We start from the raw sequence: 13788 nt of genomic DNA, 5'->3' as shown, positions 1-13788 counted from the left end.
CGGACGTTACCGCTTCCAAAAACTGGGCATTTACTTCGTACTCGTACATTAATGGGGCTTTTCGCCTTGTTATACACAGTAGGTTACACTTACTAATATTGAGAGATAACTGCCAGTCATTACACCACGCATTTATTTTCTGCAGATCCTCGTTGATTTGTTCACAACTTTCGCGTGACACTACTTTCCTGTAGACTACAGCATCATCAGCAAATAGTCTAAGGCCGCTGTCAATACCATCAGCCAGATCGTTATGAAAATCGTAAAAAACAGAGGACGTATTACGCTGCCCTGGGGCACACCTGAAGTTAACGCTTGTTTCTGTTGAAGTCACCCCGCTCAGGACGACATATTGCTCCCTGTCTGTTAGAAAACTTTCTATCCAACAGCATGTGTCATCGGATAGACCGTAAGTGCTCACTTTTTGCAGCAAGCGACAGTACGGAATTGAGTCGAACGTCTTTCGAAATTCGAGAAATTTGGCATCAACCTGGGAGCCAGTATCTAGAGCCTGTTGTATATAATGCACAAATCATGTGTCTCGCATGACTGCTGTTTCTGAAAACCGTGCTGGTTTCTGCAGATGAGCTTCTCAGAATCTAGAAAGGTTATTATGTCTGAACACAAAATATGTTCCATGATTCTACAATAAATCAATGTTAGTGAAATTGGCCGGTAATTATGTGCATCCGATTTTCTACCCTTTTTATAGATTGCTATGAACTGGGTCTTCTTCCAGTCCCATGGAACTTTCTGCCGATCCAATGATCTCTGATAGATAACGGATAAGAATGGTGCTATATTTGTAGCATAGTCAACATAAAATCTTACAGGGATACTGTCTGGGCCAGATGCCTTCCTGGCGTCTAAGGATCTTAACTGTTTTACAATCCCAGATACACTAAACATCATGTCAGCTATCCTTTTGTTAGTTCGATAACTGAAAGGGGGAATGGTGCTGCAGTCCTCTGTCGTAAACGAGTTTTTGAAAGCTAGGTTTAGAATGTTGGCCTTCTGTTTATCATCATCAGTTATATTACCCATACTGTCAGCAAGAGGAGGTATTGAATTATTCGTAGCGTTCATAGATTTTACATACGACCAAAATATTTTGGGGCTATTTTTAGAATCTGGAGATAAAAATTTGCTTTCAAATTCGTTAAAAGAACCTCTCAATGTCCTTCTGACAGCTGCTTTCATTTCGCATAATTTCTGTTTCTCAGCGAGGCAGTAACTACGTTTAAAACAACTGTGCAAAATTCTCTGCTTTCTCAGCAACTTCCTAAAATGTTTGTTGTACCAAGGTGGATCCTTTCCCTCCCCTATACTTTTGCTAGGCACATATGCTTCTCTAGCACATGGTGGACAATACCTTAAAATTCCGACCAAAGATGCCCGATATCTTTGTGTCCCGCGGTGAGTGCTTGGAGCTGACTATGAAGATATTCATTAATGACACTTTTATTTGCTTTCCCAAACAAGAAAACTCTACACTTATTCTTTGTTTTTTTTTTTTTTTTTTTTTGCAACTTCCCCTGACATAGAAGCCACAACAACATTATGGTCGCTAATACCTTCTTCTAGATTAACTTCCTCAAAAAGATCAGGTCTGTTTGTCTCCAAGATATCTAATGTGTTCCCATCTCGAGTTGGTTTTCTAACCAATTGTTTAATGCTGTATGTTGAGAGCGCTCCTAGAATAACTTCACACAAATCTTTCCTTCTGTCCCCTGTGATAAACATGTAATTTTCACAGTCAATGGATGCCAGATTAAAGTCTCCACCTATAACTAATGGATAATTTTGATATTTACTTCCTATGTACTCAAGACTTTCCCTGAAACGTTCTGCAACTTTTGTTGCAGATGCTGGTGGTCTACAAAAACATCCTTATACAATGGTCAATCCTTATCAGTTTGACAGCTTTATCCAGACTATTTTACAGTCCAACCCAGTACCGATCTCAACTGTGTTTAACAGCTTTTAACTGCAATGAACACTTACCTCCCATAGCATCAGTCCTATCCTTCCTAAACATTGTTCAATCCGAGTTCAAAATTTTACTGCTTTTCATGTCTGGTTTCAACCAGCTTTCTTTACCTAATACAATACTGGCATTGCTACTGTTTATTTCGGAGATTAACTAGGGGGTTCTTGCTACAGACACTTCGACAATTTACTAACATGAGATTAAGCACATTTTAATCCTTTGAAATGACCTGTTTAGGTGAACTAACAACTTTTACAGTTGGCACACCCATATCAGTGTCATGAACTGGTAATTTTTCAAGCCAGCCGTTTGTTTCCCATGGGGAGGAACCTAACCTAAAAATTTAAGACGTCAGAAACAATTTACAGGACCTTCCACAATCATGAGGATGAGGTTTAATCACAGCAGCTTTCCTTTTAATTTATTACATCTACAACTTAGGAATTCTGACACTTGTGATTGAGAAGACTCAGATGTGGAGGACATTGACCGTTTAATCTTCACCTGCCTAAAGCATGATGAACATTGAAAATTATTACTCTCAGAACTTAGAAATCTTGGAATCCTATTCCCAAAACCCATTATCAGTCTCCTAATAAAGAAAGATAGAGCAGTGCTCTGATGTCTGACAAGATTTATTTTAGTGAGGAATTATAAAATCTGACCACAGAACTATAAGCAAGACACAATCACCAATTTATTTAAGAATTCAATTGTAGCTCAAAGAGTAGTGACTTTACAAACTTGGTTTTTACTCCAGTGTTAATAAGTTAAGCTTATCTTTGTGAATAAAATAAAATAAATTCGTTTTTCTGTTGTTCAACTTTAGAGCAACATGTAACATCAAATTAAAAATGTGTAGGCCTATAAATATACAGTATATACATAAAAAAGGTTAGTTACTGAAAGCTAAAACTGAAATAAGTTCCAATAGAAGTTACATACCATTCAAGCTAAAACAATTTCGACAAAATCTCTTACAATAACAATGTTAAAGAAATTATGGTACATTCTCTACACAATGACCACTAGGCTGCCCAATTTTCAATAACAAAATAAATAAATAAATAAAAAGCAACCATGGTCTATGGGTAGGGTCTTTGATTCATAATCAAAACGTCTTTGCTCCCGGGTTCGAATTCCGCCGCTACTTAAATTTTGATTAATAGTCAGCATTGGCGGCCAAAGATTTGTGGCATAAGAAGTCGCCCTCATTCTGCCAATGGCCTTGTCAAAGAGGGCGTAAAAGCAGACAGAAGTTCAGGGGGCACTCTCTTGTCCTAGGGGTGGGAAACTGCCCTAAAGGCGGAAGAATCCGCAATGATCAACGGCATGAGAATGCAGAAGGCAATGGAAACCACTGCATTAAAGACACATAACAGGTATCCACAGACCTGTAATTGAAGAAGTCTCATGATAATCTCTCCCTTAGCAAAAGATTCTGGAATAGTCCCCCATTCGGATCTCTGGGAAGGGGGCTGCCAAAGGGGAGGTTACCATGAGAAAAAGATTGAATACTCAACGAAATAATAACGTTCTATGAGTCGGGGAGTGGAATGGCAGAAGCCTGAACATGGCAGGCAAAGTATAAAATCTGAAAAGGGAAATGCAAAAGCTCAGTCTAGATATAGTAGCAGTCAATGAAGTGGAAAGAAGACAAGGATCTCTGGTCAGATGAGTATAGGGTAATGTCAATAGCAGCAGAAAATGGTAGAGTGTGAGGAGGATTTGTTATGAATAGGAAGGTAGGGCAGAGGGTGTGTTACTGTAAATAGTTCAGTGATAGGGTTTTTATTATCAGAATCGACAGCAAACCAACACAGACAACGATAGTTCAAAATGGTTCAAATGGCTCTGAGCACTATGGGACTTAACATCTGAGGTCATCAGTCCCCTAGAAGTTAGATTACTTAAACCTAACTAACCTAAGGACATCACACACATCCATGCCCGAGGCAGGATTCGAACCTGCGACTGTAGCGGTCGCGCGGTTCCAGACTGAAGCGCCTAGAACCGCTCGGCCACTGCGGCCAGCTGATAGTTGACGTATACACGCTGGCATTACAAACTGAAATGAAGAGATAGAGAAAGTGTATGAGGATTTTTATGGGTAATATAGTATGTAAAGGGGGATGAACTCTAATAGTCTTGGGGGACTGGAATGCAGTTGTAGGGTATGGAATGGAAGAAACGGTTACAGGAGAATGTGGGCTTGGGACAAGGAATGAGAGAGGAGAAAGACTAATTTAGTTATGTAAAAAGTTTCAGCTAGTAATAGCGAATACCCTGTTCAAGAATCACAAGAGGAGGAGGTATACTTGGAAAAGGCGGGAAGATTTCAGTTAAATTACATCATGGTCACAAAGAGATCCCAAAATCAGATACTGGATTGTAAGGCGTACCCAGGAGTAGATATAGACAGATAGCAGTATAGTAGTGATGAAGAGTAGGTTTAATTTAGTCAGGAAGAATCAATACATAAAGAAGTAGGATACAGAAGTATTAAGGAATGACGAAATACGCTTCAAGTTCTCTAAGGCTATGGGTACAGCAATAAAGAATAGCTCAGTAGGAAAAACAGTTGAAGAGGAGTGAACATCTCAAAAAAGTGCCATCACAGGGTAACAGAAGAAATACTTCAGTTGATTGATGAAAGGAGGAAGTACAGAAACGTTCTGGGAAACTCAGGTATACAGAAATATGAGTCCCTGAGGAATGAAATAAATAGGAAGTACAGGGAAGCTAAGACGAAATTGCTGCAGGAAAAATGCGAAGACATTGAAAAAGAAATAATTGTCGGAAGGATAGACTCAGCGTACAGGAAAACCAAAACAACCTTCAGTGACATTGAAAGCAAGGGTGGTAAAATGAAGAGTGCAACGGGAATTCTGCTGTTAAATGCAGAGGAGGGAACAGATAGGTGGGAAGAATACACTGAAAGCTTCTATGAAGGGGGAGATTTGTCTGACGTGATAGAAGAAGAAACAGGAGTCGATTTAGAAGATATAGGGGATCCAGTATTAGAATCACAATTTAAAAGAACTTTGGAGGACTTAAGATAAAATAAGGCACAAGGGACAGATAACATTCCATCAGAATTTCTAAAATCATTCGGAGAAGTGGCAACAAAACGACTATTCACGTTGGTGTGTAGAATGTATGAGTCTAGCGACATACCGTCTGACTTTCGGAAAAGCATCGTCCACACAATTCCAAAGATGGCAAGAGCTGACAAGTGCGAGAATCATCGCACAATCAGCTTACAGCTCATGCACGCACGTTGCTTACAAGGATATACAGAAGAATGGAAAAGAAAATTGAGGATGCGCTAGATGACGATCAGTTTGGCTTTAGGAAAAGTAAAGGTACGAGAGAGGCAATTCTGACACTGTGGTTAATAATGGAAGCAAGACTAAAGAAAACTCAAGACACATTCATAGGATTTGTGGACCTGGGAAAAGCGTTCGACAGTGTAAAATGGTGAAAGATGTTCGAAATTCTGAGAAAAGTAGGGGTAAGCTATATGGGGGAGATGGGTCATATACAATATTTACAAGAGCCAAGAGGTGATAATAAAAGTGGACGAACAAGGACAAAGTCCTCATATTATAAAGGGTGTAAGACAAGGATGTAGACTTTCACCCCTGCTGTTCAATCTGTACATAGAGGAAGCAGTGATGGAAATAAAAAAAGATTCAGGAGTGGAATTAAAATTCGAGGTGAAAGAATATCAGTGATATGATTCGCTGGTGACATTGCTATCCTGAGTGAAAGTGAAGAAGAATTACATGATTTGCTGAACAGTCTAATGAGTACAGAGTGTGGATTGAGAGTAAATCGAAGAAAGACGAAGGCAATGAGAAGTAGTAGAAATGAGAACAACGAGAAACTTAACATTAGTATTGATCACCACTAAGTAGATGAAGTTAAGGAATTCTGCTACCTAGGCAGTAAAATAACCAGTGATGGACAGAGCAAGGAGGACATCAAAAGCAGACTAGCAATGGCAAAAAGGGTATTCTTGGCCAACAGAAGTCTGTTACTATCAAACATAGGCCTTAATTTGAGGAAGAAATTTCTGAGAACGTACATCTGGAGCACAGCATTGTATGGTAATGAAAGACGGTCTGTGCGCAAACCAGAACAGAAGAGAATCGAAACATTTGAGATATGGTGCTACAGACGAATGCTGAAAATTAGGTGGAGTGAAGGTAAGGAATGAGGAGGTTTTATGCAGAATTAGAGAGGAAAGGAATATGTGGAAAAGACTGAGAAAGAGAAGGGACAGGGCGATAGGACATCTGTTAAGACATGAGGGAATGACTTCCATGGTACCAGAGGGAGCTGTAGAGGGCAAACACTGTAGAGGAAGACAGAGATTGGAATACATCTAGCAAATAACTGAGGACATAAGATGCAAGTGCTACTCTGAGATGAAGAGGTTAGCACAGGAGAGGAATTCGTGACAGGCCACATCAAACCAGTCAGTAGACTGATGAAAAGAAAAATTCTTTAGCAGAGTAAAAAGGATCTGCATAATAGATAACCAACTGTACAATCTGTGCTCAAATAAATCGAATGATTGTTCCACCCCTTGAGAGGCAGTTTGTTAAACATCTTTATATGTAACATTTCAATAGCTGTTCCTTGATTTAGATAGTCTATAGTATTGTATGTCAATATGCCTATTATTGTATGTCAATATGCCTATTATTTCTAGTACTATGAGAGTGTAAATCCTGTCTAAGATAGTATTCTGATAAGCTGTTCTTTGTGTACAAAGACAACAGTGTAAATGTACAAATGTATTACAGTAAATATGTTTAGGTCAGTAAACACAGGTCTGAGTTTGTAATGATCCTTATAGCTTTCTTTTTCAGCAGCAAAATCCCCATATTGTGAGTGCTATTGTCCCAAAATGAAAGCCCATAGGACATAATACTGCAAAAAAAGCAAAATAGGCTCATCTTACATAAACCAAAAGTGCATGGCTCTTTTAAATTTCTTAACAAGTACACTGTTATAGCCAAACTTGTACTACTATACTCATATTTAATGTGTAGATCCCAATCGAGGTTTACTGTCAATAACAATACCTAAAAACTGTCTAAATAGTCTCCTACTGACAAATCTCTTAAAGTAAATACAGTTTGTTTAGTTTTGCTCTCACTGAAAAAAATCCATTAACTCAAAATCAGATTGATACTTGCATTCCTGTCCTTAGTCATAGTAAGAAGGATATCAACATCTAAACTGACACTGAAAAAATGCTATCATTAGCCTAGAGAATGGAGTGAATATTTATATAAAATGGTAAATCATTTATCATCAGAATAAATAGCAATGGTCCCAAAGCAGAACCTTGTAGCACACCACAATTAGTGTCAGCTATCTATGATCTCTCCTTTTCAGTAAACACAGTTTGTTTACAGTTATTAAGAAATGAATCAAAAGTGTTACCAATATTGTTATTAATGATTCCATAGCGAACAAATTTCATGCTCTACACAATCGAAAGCATTACTAAGGTCGCAAAAAGTAGCCAAAGCCACATTATTCTCCTCATAAGCACTAAGCACCTTTTTAATTAAAGAATCAGGAGCATGAGCAGTAGATTTTTCCCTCCTACAGCTATATTTTGCAGCAGAAAGAATGCTACTATGTTACAAACAATCGCATAATGGGTGATAGATGACAGATTTTAAAACTTCGGATAACCCAGTGTCAGAAATACTAGGTGGTAACTAGAGGATCAATTTCGCTCTGCCATCTTATAAATGAGCACCCCTCTTGAAATTTTAGCACTTCTGGCAATAAATCTCCATTGTTTGCCTAACAGAAAAGAAACAATGATTAGCTATTGTAATGAAATATGGTCACATTTAAGTTAAAGAAGTCTGAGTTTGTAGAACTGTTAATGATTTAATTTGGCATTCTTACTGAAAGACAAATAAACCAACCACCATTTTGTCCTACAGAGCAATCGAATTATTACCGCCTGCTTTTGGTACCGTTTTTGTTTGGAGAACTGACGAAAGATATTAAAAAGGATGTGACTTCCACACCTGGTAAGGATGGAATACACTGCCAGATGATAGAAAATCTCCCAGAAGTAGCATTCAGAAAAGTGTTACACATAGTTAACCAAATATGGATGAACTACATATTAATAGAGGATTGGACAACTCAAGTAGTGGTACCTGTACTGAAACCACTTAAAGATAATGAGCAGATCAAATCATATAGACCAATTGCTCTATCTTCTTATATCAGCAAAACCTTAGAGCGCCTGGTAAAAATCGTTTGGAATGGTAGCTGGAATCGAATCAGATACTTTCATTGAGTCAGTATGGTTTTAGAAAAAGCAAAGGAACAATAAATAATTTAAATATCTTAACCTCAAATATTTATGAACCAACAACAAGAAAAGAGAGTGTAGTAGCTCCTCCTGGTTATAGTTGGAGTGCATGTTCGTATATTTATGTTGATACAGAAGTTGGAAACCATTGGAATCCGCCACAAATGATTTATGGAATCAGCACCTTCCTCGCCAAAAGACACATATGGGTTCAGTTCCGAGATAAAGGAATTGGGCCACGTCGTCTTACAGCACGTCTTCTGCAAGGAACGTCCCTCAGCCCCATACTCTTTGCGCTATATGCTAACGAGATGGAGAGAATTATTCTTTCTGCAGTTAAAATTCTCGAGTGCGCACATGATATTATTTTGTATGTGTCGACCAATGGGACAGATCAGGCTGTGTGTGAACTACCAAAGGCGATGGGTGCATGGGATTTTACATTACATAGCTATGGGTTACAGATTTCGCCAGAAAAACCGGTACTTTTCTCTTTCACGAACAACTAGATGCCTGAACAGTGTAAGACTCTCTAGTTATAAAATACCACTAAAATCTCAGGCTAGGCTTCTTTGTGTTCTCTTCGATTCCAGAATGAGTTGGGTTAGTCACATGGGAAAATCATTGAATTATTTTCGGATCGGTGACAAGAGTATGGTGGGGTGCTCACCCCAACATTCTGCTCACTCTATATCACAAGTTGATACATTTCTGCATAGACCATAGATGCACATTCTATCACAATGCTGCTAACAGGTACCTAACGTTGCTCGATACAGTGCAGTACAGAAGCTTATGCATCTGCCTCGAAGCTATGCATTCTTCTCCCGCTAATGCTCTTCTTCGGAAGCATCAGAAATGCCTTTGCATATTCACAGAAGAGTGATCGTTATATCTTACAACGAATGGCATTAAACATCCACTGATAAAGAAATGCAAAATGCTCGCTCAAATCGGGAATAACACAAATGTGAGGAGACAGCAGTTTTATATCTACAATCGATACTAACGCTGGAAATATCTACAAAATAAAATACACCGAAGTGAGACTCTCCCAATGTTTCCATATAGCTACCACAGGTCTTATCACAATATTCTTGTAACAAACGTTTTATTTTCCAGCAAAAGGAGAAAAATATGGGCAGTTTTCACGAACATCATACCTGTCAGAAAAATGGGTAGGATATCTTCAACTATTTACAGGTGGCCCAAGAAATGGGGACGGAAAATCGTGCCAGATGCACCTTCTCATGTCCAGAATCTGCAGAAGAAAGATTCAACTACCAGGCGACACTATCATATTTCTAGCTGAAACTTTCGCTATTACACAGGGTGGAGAAAAACTGTGTCACGAAATTTTAACCGTGGATAGGTGGTCCACTAGCAACCAAAATTACTAACGTTGTGTAGGTCGACAACGCACCATTTTTAAGATAAGGACACTTGGCGCCACGTGCTCCTATTGGCCTTGGGACAAACAGCGAAACCTATTAGAAACGTGTGTGTATGACGTTGGGGCGGTGACGGGGCGAAGGACGTTTGTATGTGTGAACTACAGTCTAACATAACAATCGCGACATTTCGCCTCGATTTTGTTGCCTACTACGCCAGCAGCGCTCCAAGCGGCCAGTAAGTTCAACTGCTGAGATTGGGGTGATAGTGAAAGCGAAAGGGAATAGTAGTTGTTTATTTTGGTTTGTAGAGTGTGTTTTCCAAATGGGAGCGTAGCGTAGTACAATAAATTGTAGCAACAACAGGAAGAAGATACCACATCTATCTTTTTTAAGGTTTCCTAAAGAACCCAGAGAGGAACATACCATCATGTTACTAAACTTTATTGTCAGGATTCGCCTGCAAACTACAGGTATATCGATGATTAATGGTTCGTTTTAGGAGCAGAAAATGGCTAGTGAATAGCAGACGAGAAGATCTTATGAAGAAAGCCCTGTATATCTTTATAATAACGTTAAGTTTTGTCCGCTACACGTCGAACAAAAGCAGTTCGTGAATGCAGACAATAATAAACTCGTGTGGAATGCAGTTAACCACATTGTTTGACTTTCCAAATAAGCCATCTCAACTGATGATGAAGAAGAAACTATCCCAAAGGTTCGACAATCCGTCTAAAGCTGTAAAACACGCTATGGCACAGAAGCAGCCCAGTTCAACTCTCCATATATTAGTGCCAGATTCTTCTGAATCGTCAAAACCGACCTGCTTTGACGATGAATTGGTAAAATTAAGTGCAGTTATTCATGTCTAGAAAAAGCGTGTGGAGTATCAAAATGTGCAGATCGCTAGACTTCGTGCAAAACTGTTATGGTACAAGGACTGACAGCAACAGAAACTGTATCAGAAGGATCAAATGAAGAAGCACAAACCAATTTCGAAGACTATAGGTTCCTGATATTTAAAAAAAGGTGCCATTGACTTGTGTTAAGCCAGATTAGCATGCCATTTGCAAACTGGAAAGACGAAAATAAGCTATCTGCTCTACATTTATTATATTGCAGCACTCAGGCATCGAGGTTTTGTCGGAATGTTTTATGTTTCAATCAGTACATACATTAGAAAGGTATATGGAAGGCATACAAATAATATGTGGGATAAGTGACAATACGTTCCACCTTTTAAAGCAGAAGGTACAGCATTTATCCGATACTGATAAGCTCTGACCTATGGTCATTAAACTCCCATACACCGAATATCTCCTAGTAGTAAAAGAACAAGCGCTTCTCTTATAGCAGGAAGAATGGAATGAAAGTCAAAAAAGAAGAGGTAAAATCTATGCACATATGCAGACGTTCATACCAAGGCAGCGATGGTTTGCGAAGTCCAAATATTCAAGGAAAATTGTAACATCCATTGTGAGAATGCATCTCAATCATAGCTCTTTCCCTGCCCATTTACATAGGATGTGGGTATTGGAGGCAATCTTATTTCAGTGTAGACACTGTGAGAAAGGCAGAGTCAACTTTTTGAAGGAGCTCTTAAGACATGGTCACTGCCAGTCGCTTTGCACAATCCTGATTCTCGGAGACACAATCAGGAGAACCTATGATGCTATAGTTAGTTAGTTGGATGCGTGTTCCATTGCTCAATCCCACAGTACAGTAGCTGTTATGATTTGGAATGTGTCAAGTGTACAAGAAATGCACATATGAAACAAGATTTTTTAACAGATATATATATACATATATATTACAGTACAGTGTTAAACATTAATATTTCTATGATTCACCCCATTCCCTTAAATGGCACAACATGCATATACTATATTTATAGATTTATTTATTCCTTTTCAAGAATACATCTATGCTATAGAAGAAGTTGTCAAGGAGATGTGATTTCAATATATTTTTGAAGCTATTACTGCTGTCTATCAGACATTTTATTTCATCTGATAATATGTCAAAATTTTTTATAGTATTATATTTTACCCCTTTCTGTGCCAAAGATAGATTGGGTAAAGGATAGTGTAGGTCTTTCTTTTTTCTGGTATTATAATCATGAATGTCACTGTTGTTTTTAAATTGGTCCATGTTGTTGAGAATAAATTTCATTTGTGAGTAAATGTACTGTGAGGCTGTTGTAAGAATTCCGAATCTTTTAAAAAGATGCCTACAAGATGTGCGACTATGAACCCCGCCATTATTCTAACCACTTTCTTTTGGGCAGTGAATACTTTTTGTCTAAGTGTTGAGTTACCCCAAAATATAATTCTGTATGATATCAGAGAGTGAAAGTATGCAAAGTATGTTAGCTTACTAATTTCTATATCCTCAAAATTGGCAATTATTCTGATTGCAAAAGTTGCTGAACCTAGTTGCTTTAGAAGATCCAACACCTGATTTTTCCAATTAAGATTCTCATCTATATGTACATCCAAAAACTTAGTATGCCATACCCTGTCTACTGACTTCTGTTGATGTGTTATATTTATTGAAGAAACTGTACTGTTTGCAGTAGAAAATTGGATGTACTGTGTTTTTTCAAAGTTTAGAACAAGCCCATTTGCAGGAGAGCAATTAATGACTTTTTCAAAGACCTTATTTGCATAATTTTCAATTGCAGTTTCTTTTACTGGATTAATAATGATGCTTGTATCATCAGCAAACAGTGTCAGTTTAGCTTCTTGTTTCAGATAGGAAGGGAGGTCGTTCACATATATCAAGAACAAAAGGGGATCCGTGATATAACCCTGTGGAACACCTAATGTAGTTTCACCCCAGTTAGATGAAGTGGCAAACTTATTTAAATCAGTTGACCCATATAAAGAAACTTTTTGATTCCTGTTTTGTAGGTATGACTTAAATTACTCATATGCTATTCCATTTATACCATGGAATTGTAATTTCTGTAACATAATGTCGTGGTTCACACAATCAAATGCTTTGGACAAGTCACAGAAAATTCCTATTGGTGACATTTTACTATTTAAAGACTCTAGTATGTGAACAGTGAAATGGTATATTGCTGTCTCAGTGGAACAGCATTTTTGAAATCCATACTGTGATTTACTAAGCATCCCATTACTGTTGAGATCGTTATCCACTGTTGAGTACATTAGTTTCTAGAAGATTTTTGAAAATACTGCAAGCAAGGATACTGGCCGATAATTATTGACATCTGTGTTGTCCCCCTTTTTGTAGAGAGGCCTGAGAATGGCATATTTTAACCTGTCAGGGAAAATACCAGACTTATATCTAAAGTAGACATAAAATTCAATTGTGTCTTTATATCAACCTATATCTGAAGACATATATAAATAACGAGGAACAAATGTTACCTTGTTATTTGTAAGAGTATCAATAGATTTAAATTGTGATGGCTAAAAAGTCTGTATTCTAGAAGCCAATACAATAAGATAATTAATTAGTTAAAATATTATCGCAGGGAAAATTCTGCATTCTATTCACAGTCTAACATAACAGTCGCGACACTTACTGCTGTAAAAGTTGTTGCCGTTTGACAGATGGAGCGACACTAGCGCTCCAAGCGGCAGGTAAGGTGAACGTCAGACGCGTCGTAAGCATAATGTTTGTTTGCATCCATTTCCTACGTAATTTCCGAATTATTCGAGTTATTTTCTTGCCTCCAAGAGTTTGTTTAGCATCAGAAGGCATATATGTTTCTATTAATGATTCTAAAATAAGCGCAAGTATGGGCAAAAACCATGAATAGAGTGGCAAGCTACAACACATTCGTGAAGAAACACTTGTGACATTGGACAGAATTGCAGCTTACCATGTTGATGTCAAAAGAATATAAATACACAGATTCACATGTAAGAAGCACAGACATGTACCTCTACATGCAACAGCGATCGACAGCTCGTTTATCGTTCTGTAGCCCTACTGTGTGTGTCATTGTCGCCTGTTGCCACAAGTACGACCTTAATCTTTATATTATTCTAAGTGGGTCAAGCAACTGCCAAATA

The sequence above is a fragment of the Schistocerca piceifrons genome, chromosome 2, assembly GCF_021461385.2.
Source record: "Schistocerca piceifrons isolate TAMUIC-IGC-003096 chromosome 2, iqSchPice1.1, whole genome shotgun sequence".
In the NCBI taxonomy this organism is placed as follows: domain Eukaryota; kingdom Metazoa; phylum Arthropoda; class Insecta; order Orthoptera; family Acrididae; genus Schistocerca; species Schistocerca piceifrons.
This window is presented reverse-complemented; position numbering follows the sequence as displayed.